Here is a 12,037-nt window from a genome sequence, read left to right as displayed (position 1 = left end):
CATAATACATTTTTTTATTATTACATCTCGTATCTGTCATGTATTGCAAATCATGATAAAGTAGATGAAAACTCTATTTTTTCTACCGTGATATCTGTCCGTCATTAAATTTTATAAGAATATATAGTACACTTCCGGTTTTATCGGTAGAACAATTTTCTTCACAATAAAATCTTCATAAATACATTTTAAATGGAACGTTTGACTTTGTCATTAATTTTCAAACTACACAGATGAATTTTGGTTTTTTTACAGTAAAAAAAATAGTGCAAGGTACCGCTTTGAAACCTTAAGGAAGACCTAAACTGTCTGGTTGTAAGTGACACTGAAGGGACTGGACACCTGCCTTAACTGAATAAAACGTAAAGTCCTTTTGCTGCGTGGTTTGGACAAGCTTCAGTCTAGTCCCAGGTTGGGGAGGGTTGAGCGCTCACAAACATGTTTAACCCCGTCACATACCTAATGTTCCTGTCCCAAACCAGAAACCTTAAGTTAATTGGTTGCCCATTTTTATTTTTTTTCTATTGATTAGGTCGAGTTTCGTTCTTTATGACTAGTTTCACTTCATTTATTTTGGGGCATTTTACAGCTTGCCTTATGGTATAGGTTTTACTCATCATTAAGGAGACCGTGTAGTGACTTGTAGACGTTTAATTGTTCGTTTACTGGCTTTTGGTGGATGACTGTATCATTGGCAATCATACGACATCTCATTTTTTTCTATAAGAAAGATGGAAAAGAACTTTGTCGAACTGTCCATTTTATTTTTCATAGTATGTAATCTACTTTTACTTTGATGTATTCTGGTTGTATTTGCCCTTCGCCAGTGGTTTGTTCTGTTAATTTAATACCTGTCATTTCCGTTTTTGTTTGCTTTGCAGCTGTAGGTAAAGAACAGTGCATTAGGTTCCTCCTTGATTAAAAACATGAGTTATTGAATAACTTAACATACAATACACGTATTTTAATACCTCAGTTTATAATGTATAGTTAGTGATTTAAAAAAATGCATTAGTATAAAGTGTTCCTCTTATTTGCAACTAACCTTATATCTGAATTATCATAACCTTTAGCAAGATGGTGTCCTTAGTTATACTATTTTGTTGATTTACAAATCAATTATCATATTTTACAATAATGACCATTATTCATGAGTATCGTATTGCAAATATTACAAATGACCAGCTTTAAACGTGTTTTATATATATATATATATAAACATGAAACATGATAAATGCGAACTATAAAGCTCAGTATTGTTTCCGCAAAATAAGTCTCGTTATATGCACTTATTGTCTTATAGAAGCCCCACCATATTTTTTCTTCTTCTGGTATTAATTTGTATTTAAATTCCAGTCATGTTACGAACTATGCGACTATTTGTTTTTAATTGGATGAACGTCTACTTATTATGTTTCTTTTCCCCATTTGTTCCTAACATTAAAAAGACTTTTGATTGCTCTATTGTCGCTATAGCCGTTTTTACCCAAACATCTCTATCATTATCTATTCTCGAAATATTTTATGGCATCATCTTACTTTTTTGTTAATATTTTAACGTTTTTTTTTAATGAAAACTGACCTTCCGCGTGTTTTCTTGAAATCCTAAAATGATGTCTTCTAAGTTCAAATGTCCATTCAAGAAAACAAATTTTTTCTGAAAGATGCAACGAAAAAATGCTTTATATGAAATTAGATTGATTAGTAATTTCCGGAATTAGGGACCTTCTTTTGACACTCAATCTAATCTCCTGAGACCTTATACTCATTCTCAGTTATCAAAAATTATACTCTTTTTCTTCTCGAACTGCACATATTATTATACAAGATGTACTTATGTGTTGCATAAAATGATATTTTACCAGTGACTTGTGTTATTTAAGACAAAGCCTTAAAGTACATCAAAATGGAAACAAAGATAAACACTTGTCAGGTAATGGTCAATTATATATTTGAATTTACTACTTATATTATAAATATTTTGCTTTATCTGGACGTTCTTAAATGCCTTAAAAATAACACAAAGGCGACAACTATATGATTATTGTATCTAAATGCTGTTAACTAGTTATTGTTCAAAAACAACGACATTTACCACAATTTTATTGAAATATCGAACGTGTATAAGGGGGAAACGAATCTGTACTCGACAACTTCTTAATTATGAAACAAATACTCTATAGAGTAAAAACATTTTGGACTAACGGTAACACTGCATTACCTTCACTAAATATAATTCATTTCTCAGGATTTGAAGAGTCTCTTAAACTTGCTTTACAAACACTTTGATTGACCATTTCTGTTGCTTTCAATTGGATGTCACAATGCGACGGGGGTATAAAAGTCGATGGAAAAAAAACGGTAACTACTAGCACCTTGTAAGTCTGAAATATAACATGCATTGAAAATAGATTTGTTGCTTACGAGATTCTGCATTGATAGACTGCAAAATTTGGTTTATTTTTTTTTTAAGAAATTACATTTCATAGACACATTTTCTGACAGCTTTGAACATGAAGCTATAAGGTGCATGTTGCTGTTCCATCCCTTATGACAATACAATTTACATGAAACCATATTGGGTTCCACAAAATACACATGGATGATTTAGGGTTCCTTTATTGATAAGACAGATTGGAATCTGTTACAAATAAATTAATTGACCCTGTAATACAATAAAATACTTTAAGTACAGAGAAAAGAAAGATAACTCTATTTTTAAATAACGAACATATTCTGTCAACCTGTACAATATTGTTAGAATAAAATATAGATTATGTTTTCATGTATTTGTCTGTCTCTAAGACTCAATATATCTTGCGTCTACATGTATGAATTATAATTATTCATGATTGACATAAATCTCATACCAATATAATTTTGTAACTTCTGACATAATAGTATTCTGTACAGATCTCTTATACTCTATTAATTGTATGCAACAAGAAAAATTTGAAATAACAGCAAAACATAAGTTTGCCAAACATTGCCACAAATGGTATGTTAACACAAAAAATTATAATAAAAACACAACTTAATGCTTACCTCTCAAATAGATGAAAAGATCATGTTAACTGTCTGGTATAATACAGTATGACACATCATATAAAACCTGAAGCAAATATATTTTTCATAACTGATGTGTTCATGGAACAATAATAACATTCATTACAAACACCAAACACTTTTGTACATCATTAAATACAAATATTATTTAACATATTAAAATCTAACCATTTAATCAATTATTTATATCCTACCTATTTATAAGAAATCACATTCATTCAAGATTTGTCTCTTTTGAAACTTTTGGTTTAATAGCTCAATTATTAACTATTTTAAATATTTATAATCTTTTATATCATTTAGTCTCTTTAAATGGTTTAAATAGATTTTACTCATTCACTCAGTTCATTTTCATACTGCAAATTCATTATCAAATTCAAACTAAACATTCAACCTCATACTAGCTGCTCAGTTAAGACAAAGTTATTTTAGTGGGATAAAGTGCTAGAAATATAGAAACAAACCTCAAATACAAGTTCCAGAAACTCAGCAATACAACTAAACTTCTAAAGTAGATGTATGTTGAAATACTAGTCAGAAACTATAGACTAAGTTATAAAAATCTCAAGGAAATCAATATGTCTGCCATCCAGCTCAGCAAACTCAAAGAGAATAATACTCACATTCCAAAGGAAACCCCAAAGAGAATTTTAAAGTACATGTGACCTGAATAGACCAATAAGTAAAAGAGAAATAAAGAGTTCTATAAATAGCTCATCAGCTGATAGGTAAATCCATCAGTCAAAGTAAATGATTATCAATTACACTGATACAAGTAACAACATGTATACATTTTAATATAAATGTGAGTAAGTTTTAATAAACATATAAACCATTCATTTATTAATCTCAAATCATATATCATATAATAAATAAAATACAATACAAAAATATATAGAAAGAGGAACATTAAATGAATATTATATCCACAGTCAATTCCTGTTTAAATTCCACTCTGCCACATACATTAAATATGTGCAAATACAGTGGGCCCAACGCGGAGTTTATTTTCTCACCTAAACGCAGTTGAGAAAAATTGCATTCTCAACGCTCTAAGCGCATCCCAACACCGGTTGAGTCGCGGAAACGGAGTCGCGGCGATAAGTTGAGACACGGCGAGTGCCGGTTGAGATCAATTCGCAAACTACCTGTAGACATAAACTGTTGTTAATTGCACTGTGAATTAAAATGACAGGAAACTGATTTGCAAAAATACAAATACTAGGATATCAGCGATTTTTGAGTTCGAAGGAGCTCGTGTGTATCTTGTTAGTATATCTAGATATTACTTCTATGGTCTGTACATATAAACTTTAAGCCAACTTTCAATTTACTTTTAAAGCTGTGATATTTGGGAAATACTTCAACAGCTCAGTTGTGATCACAATGAAACATGCGGGTCTTTAATGACAAATTTTTGATAGATAAATAAAAGATCACATACCCATACAGATCCATGTTTTAAAATGTTTTGTAAGAACACTCAGGTATAACAGAGTTAATAGTGGTAACAGAGGTACTTCAATGAGACATTATCTGATGACGAGAAAAGCTTAAAACAACCGGTTTCTATAACAATTTTCTGTGTAGTTTTCATTTTAGCTTGCAGAAATACCACATAGAATTCACAGACCTGTTGTCAAATTCGCAAAAAAATATGACTTTTAAATTATTAAAGGGTTGGAAAGTCTGGCATCATCTTACTTTTTTGTTAATATTTTAACGTTTTTTTTTTTAATGAAAACTGACCTTCCGCGTGTTTTCTTGAAATCCTAAAATGATGTCTTCTAAGTTCAAATGTCCATTCAAGAAAACAATTTTTTTCTGAAAGATGCAACGAAAAAATGCTTTATATGAAATTAGATTGATTAGTAATTTCCGGAATTAGGGACCTTCTTTTGACACTCAATCTAATCTCCTGAGACCTTATACTCATTCTCAGTTATCAAAAATTATACTCTTTTTCTTCTCGAACTGCACATATTATTATACAAGATGTACTTATGTGTTGCATAAAATGATATTTTACCAGTGACTTGTGTTATTTAAGACAAAGCCTTAAAGTACATCAAAATAGAAACAAAGATAAACACTTGTCAGGTAATGGTCAATTATATATTTGAATTTACTACTTATATTATAAATATTTTGCTTTTCTGGACGTTCTTAAATGCCTTAAAAATAACACAAAGGCGACAACTATATGATTATTGTATCTAAATGCTGTTAACTAGTTATTGTTCAAAAACAACGACATTTACCACAATTTTATTGAAATATCGAACGTGTATAAGGGGGAAACGAATCTGTACTCGACAACTTCTTAATTATGAAACAAATACTCTATAGAGTAAAAACATTTTGGACTAACGGTAACACTGCATTACCTTCACTAAATATAATTCATTTCTCAGGATTTGAAGAGTCTCTTAAACTTGCTTTACAAACACTTTGATTGACCATTTCTGTTGCTTTCAATTGGATGTCACAATGCGACGGGGGTATAAAAGTCGATGGAAAAAAAACGGTAACTACTAGCACCTTGTAAGTCTGAAATATAACATGCAATGAAAATAGATTTGTTGCTTACGAGATTCTGCATTGATAGACTGCAAAATTTGGTTTATTTTTTTTTAAGAAATTACATTTCATAGACACATTTTCTGACAGCTTTGAACATGAAGCTATAAGGTGCATGTTGCTGTTCCATCCCTTATGACAATACAATTTACATGAAACCATATTGGGTTCCACAAAATACACATGGATGATTTAGGGTTCCTTTATTGATAAGACAGATTGGAATCTGTTACAAATAAATTAATTGACCCTGTAATACAATAAAATACTTTAAGTACAGAGAAAAGAAAGATAACTCTATTTTTAAATAACGAACATATTCTGTCAACCTGTACAATATTGTTAGAATAAAATATAGATTATGTTTTCATGTATTTGTCTGTCTCTAAGACTCAATATATCTTGCGTCTACATGTATGAATTATAATTATTCATGATTGACATAAATCTCATACCAATATAATTTTGTAACTTCTGACATAATAGTATTCTGTACAGATCTCTTATACTCTATTAATTGTATGCAACAAGAAAAATTTAAAATAACAGCAAAACATAAGTTTGCCAAACATTGCCACAAATGGTATGTTAACACAAAAAATTATAATAAAAACACAACTTAATGCTTACCTCTCAAATAGATGAAAAGATCATGTTAACTGTCTGGTATAATACAGTATGACACATCATATAAAACCTGAAGCAAATATATTTTTCATAACTGATGTGTTCATGGAACAATAATAACATTCATTACAAACACCAAACACTTTTGTACATCATTAAATACAAATATTATTTAACATATTAAAATCTAACCATTTAATCAATTATTTATATCCTATCTATTTATAAGAAATCACATTCATTCAAGATTTGTCTCTTTTGAAACTTTTGGTTTAATAGCTCAATTATTAACTATTTTAAATATTTATAATCTTTTATATCATTTAGTCTCTTTAAATGGTTTAAATAGATTTTACTCATTCACTCAGTTCATTTTCATACTGCAAATTCATTATCAAATTCAAACTAAACATTCAACCTCATACTAGCTGCTCAGTTAAGACAAAGTTATTTTAGTGGGATAAAGTGCTAGAAATATAGAAACAAACCTCAAATACAAGTTCCAGAAACTCAACAATACAACTAAACTTCTAAAGTAGATGTATGTTGAAATACTAGTCAGAAACTATAGACTAAGTTATAAAAATCTCAAGGAAATCAATATGTCTGCCATCCAGCTCAGCAAACTCAAAGAGAATAATACTCACATTCCAAAGGAAACCCCAAAGAGAATTTTAAAGTACATGTGACCTGAATAGACCAATAAGTAAAAGAGAAATAAAGAGTTCTATAAATAGCTCATCAGCTGATAGGTAAATCCATCAGTCAAAGTAAATGATTATCAATTACACTGATACAAGTAACAACATGTATACATTTTAATATAAATGTGAGTAAGTTTTAATAAACATATAAACCATTCATTTATTAATCTCAAATCATATATCATATAATAAATAAAATACAATACAAAAATATTTAGAAAGAGTAACATTAAATGAATATTATATCCACAGTCAATTCCTGTTTAAATTCCACTCTGCCACATACATTAAATATGTGCAAATACAGTGGGCCCAACGCGGAGTTTATTTTCTCACCTAAACGCAGTTGAGAAAAATTGCATTCTCAACGCTCTAAGCGCATCCCAACACCGGTTGAGTCGCGGAAACGGAGTCGCGGCGATAAGTTGAGACACGGCGAGTGCCGGTTGAGATCAATTCGCAAACTACCTGTAGACATAAACTGTTGTTAATTGCACTGTGAATTAAAATGACAGGAAACTGATTTGCAAAAATACAAATACTAGGATATCAGCGATTTTTGAGTTCGAAGGAGCTCGTGTGTATCTTGTTAGTATATCTAGATATTACTTCTATGGTCTGTACATATAAACTTTAAGCCAACTTTCAATTTACTTTTAAAGCTGTGATATTTGGGAAATACTTCAACAGCTCAGTTGTGATCACAATGAAACATGCGGGTCTTTAATGACAAATTTTTGATAGATAAATAAAAGATCACATACCCATACAGATCCATGTTTTAAAATGTTTTGTAAGAACACTCAGGTATAACAGAGTTAATAGTGGTAACAGAGGTACTTCAATGAGACATTATCTGATGACGAGAAAAGCTTAAAACAACCGGTTTCTATAACAATTTTCTGTGTAGTTTTCATTTTAGCTTGCAGAAATACCACATAGAATTCACAGACCTGTTGTCAAATTCGCAAAAAAATATGACTTTTAATATATTAAAGGGTTGGAAAGTCTGGCATCATCTTACTTTTTTGTTAATATTTTAACGTTTTTTTTTTTAATGAAAACTGACCTTCCGCGTGTTTTCTTGAAATCCTAAAATGATGTCTTCTAAGTTCAAATGTCCATTCAAGAAAACAAATTTTTTCTGAAAGATGCAACGAAAAAATGCTTTATATGAAATTAGATTGATTAGTAATTTCCGGAATTAGGGACCTTCTTTTGACACTCAATCTAATCTCCTGAGACCTTATACTCATTCTCAGTTATCAAAAATTATACTCTTTTTCTTCTCGAACTGCACATATTATTATACAAGATGTACTTATGTGTTGCATAAAATGATATTTTACCAGTGACTTGTGTTATTTAAGACAAAGCCTTAAAGTACATCAAAATAGAAACAAAGATAAACACTTGTCAGGTAATGGTCAATTATATATTTGAATTTACTACTTATATTATAAATATTTTGCTTTATCTGGACGTTCTTAAATGCCTTAAAAATAACACAAAGGCGACAACTATATGATTATTGTATCTAAATGCTGTTAACTAGTTATTGTTCAAAAACAACGACATTTACCACAATTTTATTGAAATATCGAACGTGTATAAGGGGGAAACGAATCTGTACTCGACAACTTCTTAATTATGAAACAAATACTCTATAGAGTAAAAACATTTTGGACTAACGGTAACACTGCATTACCTTCACTAAATATAATTCATTTCTCAAGATTTGAAGAGTCTCTTAAACTTGCTTTACAAACACTTTGATTGACCATTTCTGTTGCTTTCAATTGGATGTCACAATGCGACGGGGGTATAAAAGTCGATGGAAAAAAAAACGGTAACTACTAGCACCTTGTAAGTCTGAAATATAACATGCAATGAAAATAGATTTGTTGCTTACGAGATTCTGCATTGATAGACTGCAAAATTTGGTTTATTTTTTTTTTAAGAAATTACATTTCATAGACACATTTTCTGACAGCTTTGAACATGAAGCTATAAGGTGCATGTTGCTGTTCCATCCCTTATGACAATACAATTTACATGAAACCATATTGGGTTCCACAAAATACACATGGATGATTTAGGGTTCCTTTATTGATAAGACAGATTGGAATCTGTTACAAATAAATTAATTGACCCTGTAATACAATAAAATACTTTAAGTACAGAGAAAAGAAAGATAACTCTATTTTTAAATAACGAACATATTCTGTCAACCTGTACAATATTGTTAGAATAAAATATAGATTATGTTTTCATGTATTTGTCTGTCTCTAAGACTCAATATATCTTGCGTCTACATGTATGAATTATAATTATTCATGATTGACATAAATCTCATACCAATATAATTTTGTAACTTCTGACATAATAGTATTCAAACATAAGTTTGCCAAACATTGCCACAAATGGTATGTTAACACAAAAAATTATAATAAAAACACAACTTAATGCTTACCTCTCAAATAGATGAAAAGATCATGTTAACTGTCTGGTATAATACAGTATGACACATCATATAAAACCTGAAGCAAATATATTTTTCATAACTGATGTGTTCATGGAACAATAATAACATTCATTACAAACACCAAACACTTTTGTACATCATTAAATACAAATATTATTTAACATATTAAAATCTAACCATTTAATCAATTATTTATATCCTATCTATTTATAAGAAATCACATTCATTCAAGATTTGTCTCTTTTGAAACTTTTGGTTTAATAGCTCAATTATTAACTATTTTAAATATTTATAATCTTTTATATCATTTAGTCTCTTTAAATGGTTTAAATAGATTTTACTCATTCACTCAGTTCATTTTCATACTGCAAATTCATTATCAAATTCAAACTAAACATTCAACCTCATACTAGCTGCTCAGTTAAGACAAAGTTATTTTAGTGGGATAAAGTGCTAGAAATATAGAAACAAACCTCAAATACAAGTTCCAGAAACTCAGCAATACAACTAAACTTCTAAAGTAGATGTATGTTGAAATACTAGTCAGAAACTATAGACTAAGTTATAAAAATCTCAAGGAAATCAATATGTCTGCCATCCAGCTCAGCAAACTCAAAGAGAATAATACTCACATTCCAAAGGAAACCCCAAAGAGAATTTTAAAGTACATGTGACCTGAATAGACCAATAAGTAAAAGAGAAATAAAGAGTTCTATAAATAGCTCATCAGCTGATAGGTAAATCCATCAGTCAAAGTAAATGATTATCAATTACACTGATACAAGTAACAACATGTATACATTTTAATATAAATGTGAGTAAGTTTTAATAAACATATAAACCATTCATTTATTAATCTCAAATCATATATCATATAATAAATAAAATACAATACAAAAATATATAGAAAGAGTAACATTAAATGAATATTATATCCACAGTCAATTCCTGTTTAAATTCCACTCTGCCACATACATTAAATATGTGCAAATACAGTGGGCCCAACGCGGAGTTTATTTTCTCACCTAAACGCAGTTGAGAAAAATTGCATTCTCAACGCTCTAAGCGCATCCCAACACCGGTTGAGTCGCGGAAACGGAGTCGCGGCGATAAGTTGAGACACGGCGAGTGCCGGTTGAGATCAATTCGCAAACTACCTGTAGACATAAACTGTTGTTAATTGCACTGTGAATTAAAATGACAGGAAACTGATTTGCAAAAATACAAATACTAGGATATCAGCGATTTTTGAGTTCGAAGGAGCTCGTGTGTATCTTGTTAGTATATCTAGATATTACTTCTATGGTCTGTACATATAAACTTTAAGCCAACTTTCAATTTACTTTTAAAGCTGTGATATTTGGGAAATACTTCAACAGCTCAGTTGTGATCACAATGAAACATGCGGGTCTTTAATGACAAATTTTTGATAGATAAATAAAAGATCACATACCCATACAGATCCATGTTTTAAAATGTTTTGTAAGAACACTCAGGTATAACAGAGTTAATAGTGGTAACAGAGGTACTTCAATGAGACATTATCTGATGACGAGAAAAGCTTAAAACAACCGGTTTCTATAACAATTTTCTGTGTAGTTTTCATTTTAGCTTGCAGAAATACCACATAGAATTCACAGACCTGTTGTCAAATTCGCAAAAAAATATGACTTTTAATATATTAAAGGGTTGGAAAGTTCGTATAGATTGAATGTAAAAGCCATGTTGATCCATTCCAGCTGCACGTCTGTATGTACCTTGATATTGGCCCAATTAAAATTGAATCTACCATTCGTTTCTATAGATTGAATGTAGAAGCCTTTCTTACCTATCGCCAGTGCAGTTACATGTTCTAATTGTTACGCGCTATTTAAATAGGCATTTCTCGTACTGTCTTTCCGTACCCAAATACAACTCTGATCTCACTGACCTAACTAATTAACTAACTGGTAAAGCTGTAAGATACCCGCTTTAGTATGTAGTTTTAATGTTCTTACACATCAAGTTCAAGATCATTAATTCGGTAATACTAGTCTTTTTGCAGTAACATTAAACTAGCGAACAAAATCTACTACTAATACAAACACTATAATGAGACAGTAAGTCGATGACAAATATTCCTGCTCTATAAAGATGGTAGAACTCCTGCCAATGCAGAATACGTATGTCGTAGATTTCATACATTATTGTACTTGGCAACAAATATATTAACTTGGATTTCTTGCTTAATTCTTTTATTGTATAAATTTATCTTCATTGTACTCTGTGCATGACGGTCATGCATAATACTGTCCACCTTGCAAGATTTATTCTGCACTACATCCCAACAAAAGAAGAAGTCCCAAAAGTTGAAAGTCACTATAATATCTGTAGAACTTTCAAATTATATAAGGCTGTTCTATGGCGAGTTAACAATTATCTAAGACAACGTCTACTTCCAAAATGTTAAGCCTCTCTCATTAATGTGACTACGCAAAGACATCTCTGCTACAGTCTGGACTCTCGGTTTTTTAGAAGCACTTCAGAAAGCTAAATCCTGATCAGTCATTGCCTGCTTAACGTAAAACTTGTAAGC

The 12,037-nt window shown here is 30.4% G+C and overlaps 2 long non-coding RNA genes across 2 annotated transcripts; both read right to left on the bottom strand.

Annotated features, from left to right (window-relative positions):
* Positions 1-2,227: 2,227 nt before the first annotated feature.
* On the bottom strand, positions 2,228-3,922 carry LOC148620074 (uncharacterized). Its single transcript, XR_015921329.1, has 3 exons — positions 3,531-3,922; positions 3,046-3,112; positions 2,228-2,384 (listed from the first exon to the last, which is right to left on the bottom strand). It is a non-coding gene; the product is annotated as an uncharacterized LOC148620074 (long non-coding RNA).
* A 4,773-nt stretch (positions 3,923-8,695) lies between these two features.
* LOC148620073 (uncharacterized) lies at positions 8,696-10,624 on the bottom strand. The gene is made up of 3 exons (XR_015921328.1): positions 9,936-10,624; positions 9,451-9,517; positions 8,696-8,849 (listed from the first exon to the last, which is right to left on the bottom strand). It is a non-coding gene; the product is annotated as an uncharacterized LOC148620073 (long non-coding RNA).
* Between the last annotated feature and the right edge of the window lie 1,413 nt (positions 10,625-12,037).

Source organism: Perna viridis, chromosome 4 (assembly GCF_037379345.1).
Source record: "Perna viridis isolate PV_CMFRI_1.1 ecotype Kerala chromosome 4, ASM3737934v1, whole genome shotgun sequence".
Classification (NCBI taxonomy): Eukaryota; Metazoa; Mollusca; class Bivalvia; order Mytilida; family Mytilidae; genus Perna; species Perna viridis.
Note: the sequence above shows the minus strand (reverse complement) of the source record. Positions and strands in the feature narration are given on the sequence as shown.